The 22,052-nt window shown below is 49.8% G+C and overlaps 1 long non-coding RNA gene across 1 annotated transcript in view; it reads right to left on the bottom strand.

Annotated features, from left to right (window-relative positions):
- The window catches only part of LOC139084685 (uncharacterized), a 55,800-nt gene that overhangs the window by 32,730 nt on the left and 1,018 nt on the right, over nt 1–22,052 (bottom strand). The window lies entirely within an intron of this gene.

Below are 22,052 nucleotides of genomic sequence, written 5' to 3'. Positions count from 1 at the left end.
GGGAGACATGTCTCCTGGGCCTGTGTCTGCCTTTTCCTGTGAATGTAAAATCAATTAGTGGTCAGCCCCTAGAGCAGACTCCGCCCATATCCCCGCTGAGAATCGCCTCTACCCACCAAAGCCTGCTTACTGTGAATGGTGTTGTTCTGGCCTCAGGAGCAACTTGGGCCTGCAGGCGGCCGAGCCAGAAGTGCCCCGAGTTGGTGCCCCCAGAAACAGCCCTCAACCAACAAAGGACAGAGATTTGGTGGATAGACACCCCAGCTCCCTCACCCCTTTGTTGGGATGACTAAGGCATGCTCTACACTGTCTCTGAGAGTCCCCTAGCGCGGTTGCACTCTGGGTTCCCACCAAGGTAGCCACCTTGATAATGCTTCCCTCATTGGCCACCTTCCCGTCCCTGTTTCACTTCCCGGTTCCCCTGCAGAGATTCCCCAAATTGCCTCCCAGATACATTATTTGCACTTAAATACTTATCTTAGGGTCTGCTTCTGGGAAGAGTCAAACCAAGGCAGTCCTAAAGAGCAGGGACAATGACCCGTGCTCTTCTCCTCTACCACATCCAGCCTTGTGCTTCATGGGTGCACGGTCATCCTTTTTGATTACTTTTAGAAACACACGTCACCGTTGGTCATCTTGGCCAGGGCTGCTGCAGACTCACCAAACAGAAGGCCTCACACACTTGAAAATAAGCCTCGGGGGATTTATCTGCTCATCCTGTTTCTTTCCCACACGCAGGAAATGCTGTGCAGGCAGAGCTTCCTGACCCGGGGGGAGGTCGCAGCACTGGGTCAAGGCTCTCCTCCTCACGAGAGGAAACGTTCGAGTGGTTTGAGGGAATAGGGTGCCTTCCTCACTGCCTGGAGAAAGGGAAAGTTCAGAGTTCTGGGTTCTTGTCCTCACTCTGCCACTCGTTTATTTACTTGACACTCTGGGCTGTTCCTTCCCCTCCGCTGGGCCTTAGCTTCCCTCTATGAAGTATAGAGACGGACCAGTTGTGCTTCAGGATATCTTAGAATTGCTGCATCCTGCATGCCCTCAGAACTCAGGTCCAGGCCTGGCACACCGCTTCACTCGTGAAAACTTTTAAGGGACTCGGGAAGTCAAAGCAGACAAATATTTGGGGTATTTTGGAAACCAGTATTAGCAACAATTAAGAAGAGTTAGAGTGGTTTGTCTTATAGATGAAATTTTTCATGGAAAATAATTTTAAATATATATTTCTCAATAAATTGGCACTCACTAGGAAATGTTCTCTTTTCTTTTTCCAGGCTTGCTCCAGTCTCTACACTGCAGCCCAGGCTACCTGGCCAATTGGATCACGTGGCTCTCCTGCTTAAAACTCCTCTGTGCATACCTGGTGCCCAGAAGGGCCTCCCACTGTGCTTTGCACACAGCAAGTGATTGCTTATTGAATTGAATTTGATTTCCAAGCTACAGTCTGGGAAGATCCCCTCAAAAAGCTTGCTAGGATTGTATCTAAAGGACAAGTAAAAAGGCTATGAGTGAAGGCCAGGAAAGTTTACCTTACAGTAAGGTGCTTGGTATGGATATTGTGGTGTTGGTTTTGGTCCTCAGTTGCCCTTTTAGCCTCGTTTCAGATTCTAGATAAGTGAAGTCATTGCATAAGTTACTTCAGTTAAGTGAGACGCTAATGTGCATGCTGATTATATCTGTTAGGGATGCATTAAGCTGCAAGTTGCAGGATACAGTGGCTTAAACCATAGGACGTTTATTGTTTCTATGTCTACAAATATGGATGCAGGCTGTCACAAAGTTGTTCCACAGCTTAGTGATGTTATAAAAGACACAAGTTTTTCCTACTTTTCACTCCTCTATCCTTTTATTTCAGTGCCTCATGGTCCCAAGATGACTGTCACTTCTGTAAGCATCATCCTTGTTCAAAGAGGGTGATACCCCTGAGCTCTCCTCTCATTTCTGATCCTTTTATCAGGAAAGCTTCTAGAAATACCTCAGCCTGCTTTCCTTTATCTCTCATTAGCCAGAACTAGGTCACGTGACCATCTGTATTATCCATTGCTGTGAAACAAATTATCCAAAACTTAGTTGCTGCAATAAGTATTTACTATCTCCCAAGGTTTCTGTGAGTCATGTATCCAGGAATGGCTTAGGTGGTTTTGGATCAGGATCTCTCAGGGGTGATCTAGCCTGAGTCTTAATTTATAAAGGTGACTGTGTGATGACATGGAGGGGTCAATGCCTTTGAAAGAAGTTTAATGTTCCTCTAGAAACAGGAGGCACAGTGTGCCATGTAGGGCCACAGGGGAAAGCACCAGTGTTAGTCAGAGGCAGAAAGGAGCGAGAGAAGGCCAAGGCCATGACCTTTATTGGGGTTTCTGTGGGAAAGACAAGTCAGGGCAGGGTAAACGCTTAGGACTGGCTAGTTTGAATAATTCCAGTTAGCTCTGGGGTATAGAGGCTATCCCTAGTTGTCCGGTACCTGGCCCTGGGTTGATTATGGCAGAGGAAATATTGGCTTAGTGTGTGAGAGTTAAATATGGAGGTGGTCGGGGGTATGGACTCAGGATTGTTTGGTTTGTATATAAAAGGTAGGCTCACCAACAAGCTGTTTACTGTCTCTAGTATTTGGCTAACCCCGGGAAGGGCAGTCTCTTCCCAGCCACCAAGGCTCCCCAAAGATGTCAAAACATCATAAAATGTAGAAAATAAAAAATATGATTAATACAAGGATCTCTCTGGTTCACGCTACAGTCAAAATGTTGGCCCACACTGCAGCCATCCGAAGGCTTGATTGGGGCTGGAGCCACTTCCAAGGTGGCCCACCCACATCCCTGGCATGTCGGTGCTGCCTATTGGTGAGAAAACTTAGTTCCTCCCACGTGGGCCCCTCCACAGGGCTGTTGAGTGTCCCCACAACATGGCAGCTAATTTCCCCCAGAATGAGTAATGTAAGAGAATAAGGCAGAAGCAACAATGGTTTTTATGACCTAGCCTGGGAAGTCACTCTTTGAAATGAGTCAGTAAGTCCAGCCTACATTCACGGGGAAGGGATGAATTTCCACCTTCTGAAAAGGAGGGTGTTGAAAAATGTGCAGACATATTTTAAAGTCACCAGATCATCCCTGACCGCAAGGGAGTCTGGGAAAGCAAAGGAGGACAGGATTGTCATGACTAGCTTAGACTAATCATGACTCATCCCCTGGGACACAATGCCACCCCAGACAAAAAGCAGAGTGCGGTTAATGAGGAAGGAGAAGGAAGGTTGAGGAGATAGTTGAGAGTGTCCGCCACAAGGATGATGATAAAGATGAAGAACAGTGCTGCCAGATAACTCCATGTCCCCGTATTGCGTGGGACATATTTATACTAAAACATTATTTATTGTTTATCTGAATGTCAGATTTAACTGGGTGTCTTCTATCTTCATTTGCTAAAAATCTAGCCCCTCTCAGTGGGAAATCAGTCTTCAATAATCATGGAAGGAGGCCAGTGAGGGTGTGGGACTTCTTGAGAAGGGGGAGGTAAAGGACCCCTGGGGTTGTCTGGGGGAGGAACAGATGTTTCAAAGCCTATGGTAGGTTCTTTTTGGTGGGGGACAGTGAGGTTGAGGTCTCCTGTGGTCCCAATCACTCTTCTCTGTTCCCACCCCAACTCCACACCCACCACCACCACCACCACCACCACCACCATTGCCATCACCTCCACTCTGATCTCAAAACACAGCCAGGAAGCTCTGGTCAGAAGCATCTCTCTTTCTAACACCCTGAAAAACCAACTCACAAAGCAGAAGTGAGCACTGAGGACAATGCTGCCAAATGCACGTGAGGGGTGTGGAACTCAGAGCCTCGCTGTGTGACCTCAGGCAAGGCTCTCCCCTCTCTGGGCCTCCCTTTCCTTGGCTGTATAATGAAGGGTTGGTCTAAATCGTCTCTAAGGGCCCTCTTACTTGGCCTACGTGTCTCCTCCCAAAAGGAAAAACTAGAGGGAACAAAAAGACATGGGTGGTTTCTCTCATCCCATCTCCAAGCCAAATTCAGACGAAAATGTCCAGTGTGACATAGATTTCATATAAACAGTTGTACATTAATACTCACAAATACCCCAAAAGGAGTCCCAGATGAGCTATTTTTATCCCTTAAAACACACATACACACACACACTCCAACCCCCATCACCCCCACCCATAAGAGTTTCTCCAGTTGGTTTTTACAAGAAGACAAGTGTTCCAGTTAAGGGTGCTAATTAAACAGCTTTGACTGTGGGCAGGAGGGAGGCTGGCGAAAACCTCCTCTCTGGGCATGATGTCACCGCAATTGTGCATTTCTCATGACCCAAGAATGTGAGTGTGTTTGCACTGCACGTCGAAGCCGGTGATGCAAGCGCAGCCTGGTAAACAGGCCCCAGACAGGCAGGCCCGGCAAGGAGCCGTGGTGCAGAGGCCTGGCGGAGGCCCAGCTTGAGCTTAACTCCTTCCTGGCGGAACTGGCTGGTGGGCCGCTGAGGTTTGGCCAAGGAACCTTCTCCACTCAGCCTGTGCTTCTCTCCCAGGCGGGATCCCTGGTGGTGACAAGCTCTGAATCTGGAGTCACCGAGACCTGTGTTCCCACCCACCTGCAGCATTTGCTTGCTCCAGGGCCTTGGGTAGGTGACTCCCCTGCCCTGAGTCTCAGTTTTCTCATCTGTACAATGGGCAGAGGAATCAGCTCCTCAATCCTTTATCTTCAGTTCCACAGCCCAGAAAGCCCAGACAACCAAGGGCTTTTCCGTATATTGGAAGAAAACTCATTTTGGGGAAAATCTGACCTGAAAGGACTGAGGCTGTGCAGAATCTTTGTCTACCCCACTTAAAGTCAATACTCACGCTTCTCGATAGAGCAATAGTCACATGTTTGATTGGAGATGGGGCCGGGGGGGGGGGTGCCCAGACCCCAACAGATTACCTTTTAAAACTCCCCAAAATCCCGAATTCTGAAACCTGCCAAGCTACAAGACTGTTGATTAGGGGTTGTGGGCCTGGGGTGCTTGCCTCTAACTCATCAGAGTTGCTGAGAGACTGCCTCCTGCTGGGAAGTCGGCCCCCGATGACACACTCTGTCCCAAGCAGCCAGCTAGTGCCTGGTACACAGGCACTTAACCAATAGTTGTTGAATCAATAACTGATGTTATTCTTACCCCATGAAGGCCATGGTGGTGATTATAGGGAAACTGAGGCCCGAGCCTCTGAGCTGGCCTGCCCTGGATCCTTTCCCACGGAAGGAGTTCTGACTTTCCCCAAAAAAGGGAGCTGCTCACATTTCTCTGCTGGCCTGCTCACAAACAGCTTGGTGACCCCCCTCTGACATTCCAGGGCAGCCTCCTCCCCAGCTGGCTGGTTCGCGGGCATCAACGAGTTTTCTTTGGCAGAAGGTTCCACTGATTTCTTTAAAAGGTGGGGGGCCCATGCAGAAAGCTGTGGGTGGGGAAGGAGTGGTCACAGGGTGGAGTGGGGGCTGAGGGGTGTCTGGGGAAGATGGGATCTGCTGGCCAGCTTGAGACCGTAGACCAGATTTCGGGACCTTTCCAAGGACTGTGAATGTGTCCATCAGGCCCTGCTTTAATCCTAGGGCTGGAGAATTACCCGGACCCATGCGGAGCTGCTAGGATGGAAAAGGCCTCCCCAACGTGGTCTGCTATGGGGCCCCACAGAACTTCCTTTCCCTCTCTGGGCCTTAGCGTGATGGGGTTAGAGAATCCAGCCCAGTGGAGCAGAGCTGAGGTTATGGACACAGACCTTTGAGTCCAAGCCCAGAATCTTCCTCCTTCTGGACAGAGAGTTAGGACAAGTCACTTTCTCTCTCTGAGCCCCAGTGACCTCATCTGTAAAATGGCACTGAATTATAGATATGTTGCCCTGATGAACATGCCTGGCACATTGCAGTGATAAAGGAATGTTATATACCATTACCCTTGGCCGGGATAACTCTCTGGATCTGATGTTCTAGCTTAATAATAACCTCATTGTCTGAGCACCCACTGTGTTCCAGGCACTGTGCTAAGTGCTTCACAAGCATTATTTCATTTCATCCGCCTAACATCTCTCAAATCGATATTAGCACTGTCCCCATTTTTCAGAGAACACTCAGGTTCAGAGAGGTGACCTGACTCCCCCAAGGCTGCACAGCTGGTGAATGGCAGAACTGGGATCTGTCGGACTCTAAGCACCTCATACCATGGCTTCAGGAAAGATTTAGCAGCCAATTCCATGCTCAGTTCCTTAAAGCAAGAGATTCCAGGCCTAGCTGGGCACTCCTTGATGTGGCTTATGACTGATGCTGGGGCCTCAGTTCCCCTGTCTAAACCGTGGGGAAGACTCTCCCTGCCCTGCCTCCCCCAAAGAGCTGAGGTGAGGATGCCAGTGACCTTGAAAAGGACTTTGTAGGCTCTGAGATGGGACAGGCACTCTCAAAGCCCAGTCAGGGGAGGCAAGGGGAAGAATTCATCCTCTTCCAGCCAGCCTGGCAAGTGTCAGACCAGCTCTGACTGCGGAGGGGCTGGAGTAGGGAAGGGAGTGAGGGACAGCTGCCTTAGAACTCAAAAGGCTGTGGGTTAAGGGGACTACATGGGAACCAAGGACTGAAAGAGAAGTGGTCCCAGCCTTGCCCCAGAACCTGACCCTCACCATGGTCCCTCACTCCATTAGGAGCTGGGCAGTACTGACCAGTGGTTAAGAACTTGGCCTCCAGAGCCTGATAGATCAGGGGTCAAGTCTTGGCTTCACTCATCTCTGCTGTGTGTCCTTTAGACTTCTCCTCTCTGAGTGTCAGTCTTCCCAACTGTGAAATGGGGGTGTTAATGATAAGAGCCTGTAGTGAAGGCAAGCCTTCGCCCATGGATATTGGTTGAACAGTTATCTTTTGGCATCTGGTTTGCAATCCTCAAGGGGCTTCTAGCCTGGAAGGAGAGACTGTATGTAAAGTGCCTGGCACATGTAGGTGCCCACTGGATGGATGGATGAATGATGGATGATGGATGGAAGGAAGATGGAGGAAGGAAGGGAGGGAGGGAGACACAAAGGGAGGGAGGGAGGAAGGAAGGGAGAAAGCAAGGAAGAGAGGGAGGGAGGGAGGAAGCAAGGAAGGACGGATGAGATGAGTGACTTACTCCAAGTCACCCAGTCAGGAAGTAATTTTTCCTGATACCTCACACTGGGCACTGAAGGATGCATAAGAGCTGGTTATTGTGACATGGATGAGACACTGATCTCACATGTTCTCTTTCAGTAACTTGCTCAACAAGCTCCTATTAGGAGAGGGGTCTGAATGGAGGCTCTCCCAGCATCCTCCAGGGCAGAGCCAGGAGGTTACACAGTGGGGAGGGCCCCACAGCACAGATGAGCAGGCAGAAGCAAGCCCAGCTCAGGGGTCAGCTTGGAGGGCCTGGTCTGGCCATATTTGGTTTCCAAGAAACGGGGAGCCTTCTCGCTGGCTCTCCTGCCTACGCACAGAAGCGAGGCCACCCACAGTTGCTGAGTCAGGCAGGCAGCCGAGGTCTGGAGCAGAGGCCCCATAACGGGGTGACTGTACGGTTGTTCAGAGCCTGGCCTCTTCAGAGCCTGGCATCTAGAGTCAAGATGTGGGTTCAAATCCTACTCCATCTCTGATAGCTATGTGACTGGGCCAGCCACATCACCTCTCAGAGGCTCCGTTTTCTTTATCTGTAAAATAAAACAACGGCTGAAAGGACAAGGACCATTACTGAGTTTGCCACGTGCCAGTCTGTGCTAAGTGCTCTATCCGCATTATCTCGCTTAATTCTCATCATGATAGAGAAGTATTACTATTGTCGCCATGAAACAAAACATGTGAGACCAGTGTTTCTCATCCACGCCGCAATAATTCCTAACTCCAAGCCTTTGCTCATGCCGTCCCCTCCACCTGGATGGCCTCTCCTTCTCTAACCAGTTCTATGTGTACTTCGGTGCCCCGTGTGAGGTATCAGGAGGACCTGTGGGACCTGGATTTCAAGATGAGGAAATTGAGGCACAGACAGGTGAGGCCACTTTCAAGTAATAGAGCTAGGAACAGCTAGGAAGTGCTTAACAACTTCCCTACACTTCCCTGCCTTCCCATTTCTATTACTTAATCATTTCCCCCTCAAATATCTCCTAACACTGCCTGTAACACCTGGCACCTGTCTCCCCTCTTCCAGTTTCCAAATTGCTGCCAAAGCCTTATTCAGCCCCTCATAACAGCCCTGTGCTAGGTAGCATCTCCATTTCATAGACAGGGAAACTGAGGCTCAGAGCAATAAAGTCAGTAGCCTGAGACCTTGGAACCAGTCAGAGGAGAAACCAGTGCTGTCTGACTCCCATTCCAGTGCTCTTTCCCCACCACAGTGAGCTGACCATGTTCTGAGAGCAGAGCCTTCACCCTTCCTCCTAGCCAAGCCATTCCTAGACAGATGTGAGGATAAAAGAGAAAATTAATCTGAGGTCCACTTGAAAGTGGATCCAGGCAGGACTAGTGGGACATTTTGCAAATAAAGAAATTAGGCTTCCTTTGAAAATCATAAAAGAATAAAGTGAATGAACAAGCTGTAACAGCTCAAAATCAGATCATCTCCGCGTGACAGGCAGGAGACCAGAACAGATCTAAACCCATTAGCTCATCTCACTCATTTCAGCGGCACCTGCCCTGCCATGTGCCAGGAGCTGTGCAGGGAACCAGGTGAGGGCCCTGTCCCAGAGGAATCATTACCTGGACAGCGCGTCCCAGACTCTGGGATTTCACTTCCCAGTAAAACATTCTCCCCAAATGGGGCACACCATTGCCAACATTTGGTTATTTGTCAAAGAGCATTAAAGAAGTCACCATAAAATTTAATAAGTACTAATCTCAGAATTCAGCAATTTAAAAAAATTACCTTTCTAAGTAACTCACCACATTGTCCTAGTTTTCTCACTAGTCACAGGCCAGTGAGAATTGTATCTAAAATGGGCATTTGGCAATTGCCAGATGAATGGGAGAGATAAAGCATTTATGCAAATAACTCAGAGTAGTTGTATTCTTTGTCTTTGGGTTGAAAGCCACATAAAACTATTCTGGCTACCTTAATAAAGATTTATTGCAAGGGGATTTTATTGGGAGATTGGATTCTGGGGGTTACGTATTTGACAGTGGGGTCAACCAACTAACCACTTCTGGCAAGGACAAAAAACTTCAAAAACAAATGGAATCAGCTCTCTCTTTCTGCTTCTCTCTGTATGAGCTGACTTCTCTCTCTAGTTGCAGACAGGGTTCCTCCATGGGGCAGAGAACAGGATGGCTAACAGCTCCCATGTTTCACATCTCTTGGGGCCAGCAACCAGAGACAGCCAATTAACTTCTCAGTTCCAGTGTGAGGGAAAAAAACCTGGGAAGGCGTCTGATTGGCCCAGCTGAGTCAGAGCTCTACCCCTGGACCAATCAACTGTGGCTTAGGGTGGGTCTGTAAGAACATGGCAGCTCCTGAGAGAACGTCCTGGTGGTCCTCAGAAGGGGGAAAAAGAGCTGGGCAGGAGGGCTGGGTGGACCATACCATAGATGTCCACTAAGCAGATGATAAATCCCTAATAGAGGTGCAGAAAAAGTGTCATGGTAGTTCAGGGGAGGAAGTCACGACTCCTGGCTGTAGAGATCAAGTAGAGCTTCTTGGAAGAGATGGCATTTGAGCTAAGACTATCTGGAACATCCAGAGATTCTAAATGCCACCTCAAATCAGAAGAGAAAAATGAGCACTGGTAGAGGAGAAGGTCCCATGTGAAGAAGCTCTATATTAATGCCTTACTTTGTCAAGATTTTTATAATTTTTAACAATTGAGATATAATTCACATATTCTCCAATTGATTTGATAGTTTAAAAAATGTTTTATTATGAACTAATTTTAGACTTATAGAACAGTTGCAAAAATAGTTCAGAGAGTTCTCCTAAATTCTTCACCTCCTATACTCTCACCTGGCTTTCTGTAACGTTAACATCTTACCTAACAATGATCGGAACCAGGAAATTAACACGAATACAACACTATTAACTAACCTATAGACCTTATTTGAGTTTTTCCTTTTGATCTAATCCAGAATCCCACATTGCATTTAGTTGTTATGTCTTCTTCGTCTCCTCCAATCTATGACAATTCCTCAGTCTCTCTTATCTCTTATAACCTTGACACTGAAGAGTACTGATCAGTCATTTCATAGAAATCTCTCAGTTTGGATGTCTGATGTTTTCTCATGGTAAGTTCAAGATTATGCATTTTTGGCAAGAATCCCACAGAAGTGATGTTGTACCCGTCTTAGTGCATCATACAGGGGCTACATTCTGTCAACATGACTTTTTTTTTTTTTTTTTTTGAGGAAGATTAGCCCTGAGCTAACTACTGCCAGTCCTCCTCTTTTTGCTGGGGAAGACTGGCTCTGAGCTAACATCCGTGCCCATCTTCCTCTACTTTATATGTGGGACACCTACCACAGCATGGTGTGCCAAGTGGTGCCATGTCCACACCTGGGATCCGAACCGACGAACCCCGGGCCGCCGAGAAGCCGAACATGCACACTTAACCGCTGCGCCACCAGGCTGGCGTCTGTCAACGTGATTTATTACTGGTGATGTTAACACTGATCAATTGGTTAAGGAGGTGTCAGCTCAGTTTCTATGGTGTAAAGCACCCCTTTGAAATTAGTAAGTGTCTTGTGGAGAGACACTTAAGACTACGCAATAATGTAAATTTCTCATCATTTACAGTTCTTTTAAAAAGTGCTATCAAATGCACACTTTCTACTTTTATTCCATAAATGTCAACTGCTCACTCACTAAGCACCAGTCTAAGCTGCGTGGCTTGGTTATGTGTAGCTCCATGACCTTTCTGGACCTTAGGATCCTTATCTACAAAATGAGTATAATTATATCTCACCAGTCAGGGGTTCTGAGGATAAAAGAGGACCACACTTGTGAAAAGTGTTCTCTAATGTTAACTAGTATTGTTCATTCTCCTTCCGAGGTGCTCAGCTCTGTCCTCACCTCCACCTATTGGCAGTCTCAATCTCCATCCTTCCTGCATCCATGCCCTCAGGCTCCTGTCTGCCCTCACTGGCCGGACTCCCACATCCTATTTGCCAAGCCTTACTTGTGATGTCATTTAATAAGTTTTGGAGACACAAGGCAAGCCCTATAGAGACTGACAGTTTCCTTCTACAGCTTCTGTCTGCAATTTTGGGAGCTGCCTCAAGGTGCCGAGTGATGCCTGGGACCTGTGGTGACAGGCGGGAGATCCTTTCTCCCATGGCAGAAATACGTGAGAGCAGTAGGAATTGCCCACCTCCAGTAATGCTTTGGCCCTAAAAAGGAAACTCTCGAACCCCATAGAGTATTGAACAGCCCAGATGGATACTTGTGTCTTACAGAGAGATCTAACATGGGCACACTTCAAATTAACAACTTCATAATGTGAATGAATGAGCTCACCTTTGACCCAACCTCCGAACCCAACAGCACTTTTAATTTGAGAACAGGAGTTTAATGAACCAAGAGGGAGGTACGAGTTAAGTAGCAGTTCTCACTAAACTTAGCGTTACAGTTGTTCCTGGGGTTAAATTCAACCCTTTTTAGAGGCAGGAGCCCTCCTTGCTTGGCTGTTTCTCTTTGGTCCTTTGTACGAAATCATTGTTAAGATCAAATATGACATTGGAACTCCTACAGACACAAGTCAATATTGCAGTTCCCATCCTGTGCCCCAAGGGCAGCTTTTTAGGAACTGCTTCCCAGAGCACAGCAGCCACTCCCTTTAAAGTGAACCCTCTAAGGGGCTCTGTTCGAAGCCCCCGGGGAAGGGGGGAGGGTGTTTTGTGAGTCTGGGACCTTGAAGAAAGAGCCCCGGGTTACCACCAAAGACCAATCAGGATCCTGGAATCTGACCAATTAGATGGATAATTCCTCCTTCTCGGGGCGGAGCCAGGAGGAGTAAACCCCGCCCCCAGTCTCTGCCAACAGGGCAGGGAGGGGTGTTTGCTCCGTTCTCAACCAGCTCCGGCCTGATGGCTGACTCCTGAATCCCTGGGGCTGAGTGGATGCAGTGAGTGCTGCTCAGACAGGCCACGTTGGTCCCTCCCACCTGACCTCTGCCCTGGCCTGTGCTCTCTCCCTGGACCGTGCTTCCTCCTCATCTTCACTCTGGTTGTCTCCTAATTACCATTCAGGTCTCAACTCAAATGTCACCTCCGTAGAAAGCCTTCCCGGCACCCATATGTGAAGCTCCTGGCAGTCTATACTGTGTTATCCTTTTAAATTTTTTTTTTTAAGATTTAATTTTTTTCCTTTTTCTCCCCAAAGCCCCCCAGTACATAGTTGTATATTCTTCGATGTGGGTCCTTCTAGTTGTGGCATGTGGGACGCTGCCTCAGTGTTGCTTGATGAGCAGTGCCACGTCCGCGCCCAGGATTCGAACCAACGAAACACTGGGCCCCCTGCATCGGAGCACATGAACTTAACCACTTGGCCACGGGGCCAGCCCCTAATTTTTTTTTTATCATAGCAGTTATTATCGGAAATGATTTATTTGTTGCTATTTGGCTCCCGCTAGACTGAGCTCTTTGAAGGCAGGACAATCTGTCTCTCTTGCTCACCACTGAGTCCCCAGGCCCTGGAACAAGAGCTGCCACTAAAGAAAAGGTTCAACCCACATTTGTGGAACAAGTGAACCACCGGGACTCACAAAAGACCTTTCCCTGGAAGATGCCCATGGCCCCGTGTCCCTGGTGTGGGTGGGTCAGTCATTTTGCAATTAGGGAGCAATTAGTCACCAGCTAATTGATGCACAAGACAGCTGAGGGGCTGGGAGGGGAACAAGGGACTGGCGCTCTGAAAGGAGCCTCAGCTCTCTTTCTGGGAAAATATTGAGAGAGGGCAAAGAAGAATTCCCAGGGTAATGTTTGAACACCACTCCTGTGTTGTTGAAGGAGATTTAAATGATCAGAAGTCTCCCAAAAGGGACTTTGTCCCTTTAAGAAGCAGGTGGGTCTAACCAGGCTGTGATGGTTGGGGCTGGAAGAACTGGTCAAAGGTAAGGGGTAGGACTGAGGAAGAGTAGCCCTTCTCTACTTTTGGAGGCAAAATTCTTTTGGGTATTAGGAGTGGTCGTTTTCAAATACTAGAAACCTCCCTGGATTACCCTGAGCAAAAGGGGACTTTGTTGGAAGGTGATCAGAAGTGGTATCAAGATTATAAAAATTTCCAGGTAGAAAGAGAGAAACCCTCAAACTCGTTGTTTTAGTTCGCTCAAAATTGTTTCCTAGGGGCTGGCCTGGTGGCGCAGCAGTTCAGTGCACATGTTCCGCTTTGGCGTCTGGGTTCACTCGTTCGGATCCCGGGTGTGGACACGGCACCGCTTGGCAAGCCATGCTGTGGCAGGCGTCCCACATATAAAGTAGAGGAAGATGGGCATGGATGTTAGCTCAGGGCCAGTCTTCCTCAGCAAAAAGAGGAGGATTGGCGGCAGATGTTAGCTCAGGGCTGATCTTCCTCAAAAAAGTTAGTACTACACCACACTAACCCAAGGACACAGAGCAATTGCAGGAGGGCAAGTCAGGACTGGAGCCCGGGTGTCTTGTAGTTGGCCCACCCCTGCCCTGGAGGAGGGTGCAGCCTCACAGTGTACTTTGTATCCCCAACCTAGCCCAGAGCCTTGCACACAGTAGGTGCTCAATGTGTGCCTGTGGTAGTGAGTTCCACCTAGGGCACATCTCTGCCAGGGCAAGGGTGTTCCAGGATCCAGGATGCAGTTAGGTCCTTCCTGACTCGTCTTCATCACGCTCACCTCTAGGCGCTCACCAAGCCCAATCGCACCCCGGGGCTGCCTGGTGGGCCAGGTCCTGCCCATGGACATGTGTGTCTGGCCTGCACAGCTTCTTAATAGCTTTTTGAATTCATCGTTAACATTTAAAAATCAGGAAATTTCACATGGCAATACGCATTTTTGTTTCTCTGCAGTCTCAAGCCTGGGTCTGGATTCATCATCTGTGGCATGCAGCACACAGCCTATGTTGACATCAGGTTAACTAAATCAGGTGAGGGGAAATTATGAAGGGCCTTGAGTGTGTAGGTAGGGAGTTTGGACTAGATCTGATTAGGAGGTGGGAGCCACTGCAGGTTCTTGAGCAGGGGAGTGACATTCTGAGTAAAATATTTTAGGAAAATGAATCAGACCACATGTGCAGAGAGGAGAAAGTCAAATACCATCCAGGTGTGGTGTAGTAAGACAGCAACTATGGCTTATGCAAATCAGATCTTATCACCCCAGCTCTAAAGCCTTCCATGGCTCCCTACGGCCCTCACAGCGAAGTCTTCCTTCTTACTATGGTCCATGGGAAGAGCCAACTTGATGGGTGTATGACCTGTGCAGTTGCACAGGGCCCCATGCTTGGTTTAATGCTTTACTGTAACCATCTTGAAATTCATAATAATTCTTGAACAAGGGGCCTCATGTTCTCATTTTGCACCAGGCCCCACAAATTATGTAGCCAGTCCTGCCCACGGGGAGCCTGGCCCCTGCTCCCCTCTCCCTTCCCATTCACACCCCACTCCTTCCTTTACCCTTCAAGCTCCAGTCATACTGGTCCTCCATGAAATCCTAGAGGTTGTTCTTCCCTCAGGGCATTTGCACAGCCTGTTCCTCCTGCCTGGAACACCACCCTCACCCCAAGACCAACTCAGTCCTTTGTTTAGCAAATTTCCAGATCTGAGCATAATTATTTCATGAGAGACCAGAGATTCTCTGACCTCCCAGGATTATCTTGTCAAGACAAAACTTTAAAAATAATTTAGGGGGGCTGGCCCTGTGGCCAAGTGGTTAAAGTTCCATGTGCTCTGCTTCCGGGGCCCAGGGTGTGCAGGTTCACATCATGGGTGTGGACCTACGCTACTCATTAGCCATGCTGTGGAGGCGTCACACATACAAAATAGAGGAAGACTGGCACAGATGTTAGCTCAGGGCGAATCTTCCTCACAAAGAAAAAAAAAATTAAAGTAGACCCCCAGTACATGCTCCCACAGCGCCACGTGGCTCCTCCTTCACAGAGCTCACCTAATCTGTAATGGTAACTTTACCTGGGGTGCTGTTTGCTGAGTCTGTCTTGCCCTCCAGACTGTGAGCTCCATGAGCCCTACCAAGTGTCAGCGGATGCTCACGAACCTCTGGCTGGTTGCAAGGGGAGACTCAGAGGTGGGTTAAAAGGGGGAGAAAGGAGGGGAACCCACCCCTCATCCATCTTGGACCTTTCCTTCTGGGTGGGCAGAAATTTTCAGACTGCACAGACGACACACCCAGCAGGATCTGTTCTGGACCTGGCCCTTCCCCAGCCGGAGCCCATTAGCTCCAGACCCTCTGGCCCTGTCCCCTTCCCAGCTATGGGACAACGCTAGAGGTGGGTTGGGCAGGGGATGCACCTCACAGAGCCAAGCTTCAGTCTAAAGGAAGCAGGCATGGAGGCATTTCAGACCTCTGTCAGCAGAACAGTCATTGCTGTTGGGGGCTTTTTGCCTGTAAAGGTTTGTTGACTGACTAGTATCCAACCAGGGAAAAATTTTCTTCTCTTAACCAAGCAAATAAAACCATTCACACCACAAGAGGTAGGAGGAAGGGACAGGATTTGTACAAAACATAATAAATTTGCTGACCCTGGCAAGGGAAGATCAGAAATAGCATCATGTCTGCCTGGGTGACTCATGTTTATTAAGCAGGTCCCAGGTCCCAGGATCTAAGCTAAGCTCTTGACACACACAAGCTCCTCAGTGCTCACCCCAACCCTATGAGGTGGGAACTATTCCTCTCTCCCCATTTTGTGGATAAGGAAACTGAAGCCCAGAGAAATTGGGTAACTTGCCTAATGTCACACAGTGAGAAAGTGACAGAGTTGGGATTTGCAGCTAGACTTGTCCAATCTCAGATCTATCCTGAGCCCTTCACTACCACAAACAGCTGCTCAGTTGGCTCGCTGTGTGATTTGGGGCAAATTCCTCAACCTCTCTGAGCCTCAGATTCTTCACCTACAAATTGCCCCTTATTTAAACCACCTTGTTCTAGATGCTGGAGTCAGTTTGCTATAGATGTTAATTCCCTGCCTGACCCCTCATGGCAGCTTGGTGAGGGAAGGAATGTGGCAGAAGTGATGCTCTGTGGTCTCCAACCTGTTTCCTCATCCTGGGCACACAGGAAGGGCACATTCTCATCCTCCCCTGCAGTTAGTGGGTTCTGTGACTACCTTCTGGCCAAGGAAATCACACGTCACCCCTGGCCCAAGGCAATTAAGAGATGGTGAGCCTTTTTTGATTTTTAGGCTTCCTTTCCACATGCAGAGGGTTCAGGAATGAATCTCAGGGAGGGCCTGGGGGAGTCACTGCTTGAAAGAGAGCTGCCTTCCAAGGAAGATGGGTTAGGAGAGTCCTGGCCTATATAAGACTGTGCGTGAGTGAGAAAGAAACTCTGACTGGGTTAAGGCATTGAGATTTTCGGTTTGTCACAGCAGTTACCATCAATAACACTGAATAAAACTGCGTATTACCCAACAATGCTGCATAACGAATCACCCCAAAACTTAATGCCTTAAAACAGCAACCATTTATTTAGCTCGTGATTTCACTGGATTGGCAGTTTGGGCTGGGCTCAGCTAGGGGTTCTTCTGGTCTCAGTGGGGCTTACTCACTCATCTGTGGTCAGCTGTTGGATCAGCCAGGGACGGACTGGCATGGCCTCAGCTACGACAACTCAACAGCCCGTTCCTGCTCCAGTGGTCTGTCATCCTTCAGCAGGATGTTCACATGACAGCCAGGAGGGTCCCAAGAGAATGAGCGTAAGCTACAAGACCTCTTAAGGTCCAGGCTCGGAACTGGCAATGTCACCTTTGCTGCATTCTACTGGCCAAAAGAAGTCACATGACTGAGCCCAGATTCAAGGGGAGAGGAAGTACTCTCTCTCCTGATGGGAAGGGTTCCAAAGTCACATTGCAAAGGGGCTTGCATACAGGGAGGCAAAGCATTCAAGTCATTTTTGCATACAATCTACTACAGGAGACATTAGTGCCCCCATTTGACAGATGAAGAAACTGAGGCTCAGGGAGAGGAAGTGGCTAGTGAATGGAAGAATGAGGATTTAAGCAAAACTTGAAGACTGCAAGCCCTAAGCTTCCCTCATGACTCCACCACTAGTCCTCTTTGGCCAGAAGAGACCTCCCCACCTCTGCCAGCCGAACCTGCAATCCAGCACCCTGGCATCCCAGAGAAGGGTCCCAAAAATCTGGATCTTGCTCTAGGCTTTGGAAGAACAGGGCATCTCTTCAGAAATTTGAGGCTAGAGAACATCTTGCTCCAAGCCCGGAGAAGCTGTGACTGCAGTGAGCTGAGTGGGGCTGGCCTTCACACAGCAGATGGCCCTAGAGACGTACCTCGCTGTGTGAGCCAGGCACAGCCCACACCCCATCTGTGCCTCAGCATCAGGATGCAAAGTGTCAAGAAAGAGACAAGAGCTCAGCCTCTGGAAACACGGCACTGGGCTCAAGTCCTGACTCACTTGTAGTTGGTCCTGGACAAATCCTCTCCCTCTCTGAGCCTCACATGTCTCTTCTATAAAACAGGTGTGGGAGAAGAGGAATCCCCACCTTGAGGGCTGTTGTGATAACTGAAGGAGGGAATGCACAATGTAAATGCACGACGTCAATGACCTGCTGTCCCCAAGGTGGGCTTAATAGCTGGCAGGTGATAGTATCATCTCAACCAAACGCCCATTTCACAGAGGAGAAAACAGAGGCACAGGCAGGTGATGTGACTTGCCAAGTCCACACAGCTAAGGAGCAGCGATGTCCCCAGCATACTCGGGTTTGTCTGATTCCAGAAGCCAAGGTCTTAACCTCTCTAGAGTTAGAGTCCTGGGTTTGAGTCTTGACTCTGCTCCTCGTAGCCACGTGACCTTAGGCAAGTCCCTTTTCCTTCTGGGTCCCATTTTTCCCTCATCTAAATAAATGATGAGCTGCCTATAATGCCTCCTGTATTTTTCTCAGATAGGAAAATACACAGAAAGTGCTTAGCACAGTGCTCAGGATGGACATGTGTGTGCTTAGCAATTGGAGGCTGCCATAATCATCACGGGCAAGTTGCTTAACTCTCTGTGCCTCAGTTTCTCTATCCATCAAATGGGGCTAATAACAGTTTTATCTCATTGGGATGGTCGTGAGGAATACATGAGTTACTGTGGGCTAAGCCTTAGCACAATGCCTGGCACGCGTATGCATTTCATAAGCACCTGCTATTATTTTAAAAGTTCTGAAACCTGTACCAGGCCAGCACGAGATGATGAGGGACCCCAGCCCCCCTCTGGCTGTGGCTCCAGGCATTGCCTTTGCTGCCATTCAGCTATTATTAGGCCCAGCGTCTTCATCTCAAATCCAGATGGCGAGCTAGAAGGGCGGGCAGGGCCGGGCCTGGCTGGCGGATGGCTGGGAATACTGCTGGGAGGCCAGTTCGGGCTTGGGCCCCACCCGCCTGCCCTCCCTCGCCTGCAGCGGGTCCAGCCGCCACGTCTACACTTGGCTCTGAGGTCTGCACCGAGCGCTCCCTCCCACCGTGGCCGCCTCCTCTGGGAAGGTTCAGAGCGTTTCCCAGTCTCAGCACTTTTCTGCCTGCCCCAGGGAGGCCAGGCCCGCCTGGAAACTATGAACTGGACACTGCTCGCCTCCAAAGCCTGCAAAGGTGCCATCCGCCCTCCTGTCTAGAGGTCTTCATGCCTCCGATGAAGCCTACCGGGTCCACCAAGGGAAAAAGGCTCACACATCTAGGTTCAGATCTCAGCCCTACCACCAAAATGCGTGTCAACTTGGACAAGTGACTTCCCCTCTCTGGCCTCAGTTTCTTTATCCGTAAAATGGATATAATTTTAGTACCTACCTCATGGGGGTGTGATGATGATTAAATGAGTGAGTGGCACACAGTAGGCACTCAAAAGGTGTCAGTTATTGTTATTTCATGCTTGGCTGTGCCACGCTCTGAGGGGGAAAAAGGAATTTGGGAAGCTGGGGATCTGGGGCACAGAATGGCTCTACCGTCAACGTGCTGTGTGACCTGAAGCCTGTCCCTTGCCCTCTCTGGGACTCAGATTACCTATTTGGACCACAGGATGGGCATCTAGGACTCTGTGATGCCAAGATTCAGCTGCTGTGCTCACAACTAGTTAAGAAATATGACAAGGCCCCCCATGGGCAGAGATCTCAAATGGCAGATGGTAGGGTACCATAGTTAAGAACAGGGTTCTGGAGGGGCTGGCCTGGTGGCGTTGTGGTTAAGTTAGTATACTCCACTTCGGCGGCCCAGGGTTCACAGGTTCAGATCCCGGGCGTGGACCTACACACCATTCATCAAGCCACGCTTTGGCGGCATCCCACATACAAAATAGAAGAAGACTGGCATAGATGTTAGCTCAGGGCCACTCTTCCTCACCAAAAAAAAAAGAACAGGGTTCTGGGTTCAAATCCTGTGTGAGGTGCTGGCATGGCTTGGCCTCACTAAGCCTGTCTGCTCATCTGTATAATGATGGTCCTACCTCACAGGGCTCAAGCTGTGAGGGTCATGGTAATAATAAAATCGCCACCCATGTATTAAAAAATTGATCTGGAGCCAGGCTCCCAACCCACTGGGCAGCAATTACACAGGACCCCTGTCATGAGCCTAGACGATGTCAGGCATCAGAGAACCCTAGAAGTCACAAGTAGTCCAGGCTGGCCCATCCAGAACCCTCTCCTTTGCCCAGGAGGCTGGTCTCCTGGGGCTGATAACAGCCTGGTGGGCATCTCACACCGCCTTCTCCTCCCCAGGGCCCACTTGCCTCCAAGTTTCCTACATTGAAAGGTCACTCCTTTCCCATCCCTCAGCACCTGGGGCCAGGCGCCCTTCTTCTCCAAGGCCGGAAGTCTATCTGGCACTGTCATTTAGAGAACACAGCAGCTTGATGACATCATAGAGGAGACAGCCTTGCCAAACTGGTTTGCTAAACAGGTCCCCAGCTCCACTCCTGGGGCTGCTGGCCATGACCTTGAGGGGCCTCCAGTTCTGCCCATGAGGAGGAGGGTCACAGCCCTTAGATCCAGCCAACCCAGCAAGAACCTGTTCTCCTCCTCTAGGGACCCCATGCTCCAGCCTCGCCTGCCTGACTTTTCCCCAACCAAGTGCTCACAGTCCTACCTCCCTTCCTTTGCTCATGCTGTTCCCTTCTCCAGGTTGCCTTTCCCCATCCCCTCAGCATGCCAAACAGCAAGTGAGAGCTTTGTTCTCTACAACTTTTAGAGTCCAGATACATCTCTCCCCCTACTCCCACTAGGCTATGAGACCCCAACAGAAGGCCCAACCCTGACCCATCTCTAACCCCTCCATTCCTCCCATGGTCCAGCGGCCCCCGGACTCTCTCAGAGGCCCAAGGTCTTGGCCTTGGCTGGCCTCACAGCCACTTGTAAGCATATCCCAAGGAGGGGTGTCCCTGCAAATCCTGGAATTTTATGTTGTTTTAGTCTGGGGGACAGGGCTTAAGAGCTCAGGCCACAACTCCCCCATGTGCACATGAGGAAACTGAGCCTCTCAGAGAACCAAAACTTTGCCCAGGACAGAGCCAGGGCAAAGACCATCACCCCTCTTGCCTCCTGACCCCAGGCCTGGGCTTTCCCTGCAGGACCCTGGCTGGGGGGGAGGGGAAGCCAGGGTGATTCAGGGATCTGGCGCTGCCAGCTTGGTAAAATATTTATTCTCAGACTCCGGCACTGGAGCACAATATTACCCTTGGCCCCTGAGCTGCTCCAACTGCTCTCCACTCTCCCAGTCCACAGTGGGACCTGGAGGAATCCAGACCCTTCCTGTTAGTCCCTTACCGTGGTCAGGCCTGAAGGGGGCCAGTCCAATCCCCTCATTTCACAGATGCAGAAACTGAGGCCCAGGCCTCCCCAGTGCCCACACGGTATGTTCACCCTGCTTGTCTGGCATTCAGGGCCCTTCACAGATGGGACCACCTCCATCTCCATCTCCTGCTATCCACAGCCCATCTCTCCTCCTTTTTACAAATCTCCCAGCCTTTACTCATTCTGTCCCCCTGCCAGGAACGCATTTTCATGCTTTTCCCCCCTCTCTGTGAGATGGATTTCTTTGCACCCTTCCTCAAGGATCAGTTTGCACATCACCTCCTCTGAGAATGGGGCAGAATTCCACTCAAGTTTGAATGCAATTACCAGCCCAAGGTGCTTTCACCTCCCTGTGCTTCAGCTTCCTCCTGATCCTGATAATACTTATCTGGCACAGTGCTCAACCTGCAATAGGGTAAATCCCGTGTCTGACATACAACAGGCAGTAAATACTACGACCCCGCCCCCCCCCCGGGGATGTTTACTCCTTCCTGGGCTGTGGCTGCAAGCTTCCCCAGGACCACCCGGCTGCCCTTTGATCTTTGTTTCACCACCACCACCATCCTGCCTCGCCCCTTGCAGGGAGGAAGGGAAAGAGGCAGACAGGCAGCTCTGGAGGAGCACCCCAGCCCCAAAGGTTTGACGGCGGGGAGAGACCCATACATCTCTTCCGGGGCCGCTAAGAACTCCTAGCGCGTGCGCGTTACAGTAAGTCCGCACGCACAGATTCACCTGTGCGGTTCCTCCCAGCCTGCGAGGGCGGAGATAGCACGAAGCAAGCCATTCATTGGAGCCGACAGCCGCCACTCAGGCAGGCCCTGAGAATCGCAGGAAGCCCAGGTGTGCCCCACCCCAAGGGGCCGTTCCAAGAGACGCGCGAGGTTTGAAGTAGGACCGACTCGGCCTTGAAGGGTGCCGACCCTCGTTCTGGAGAATGAGATGGTGCCTAGGTGAAGTAGAGAGGACCTAGATGGGGTCTGCCCAGCAGAAAGGGACCTTGAACTATTATCTGCAAACTAGGTTCTGTTCGTTCCTCCTCCTGTGTGCCCTTAAGAAGTCTCTTCTCTCTCTGCGCCTTGGTTTTCCCACGTGTAAAATGGGACCATCTCTCAGGGATGTAGGAATGAAATGACA

The sequence above is a fragment of the Equus przewalskii genome, chromosome 7, assembly GCF_037783145.1.
Source record: "Equus przewalskii isolate Varuska chromosome 7, EquPr2, whole genome shotgun sequence".
Classification (NCBI taxonomy): Eukaryota; Metazoa; Chordata; class Mammalia; order Perissodactyla; family Equidae; genus Equus; species Equus przewalskii.
The sequence above is the reverse complement of the archived record's forward strand: the minus strand, read 5'-3'. Positions and strand labels throughout refer to the sequence as shown.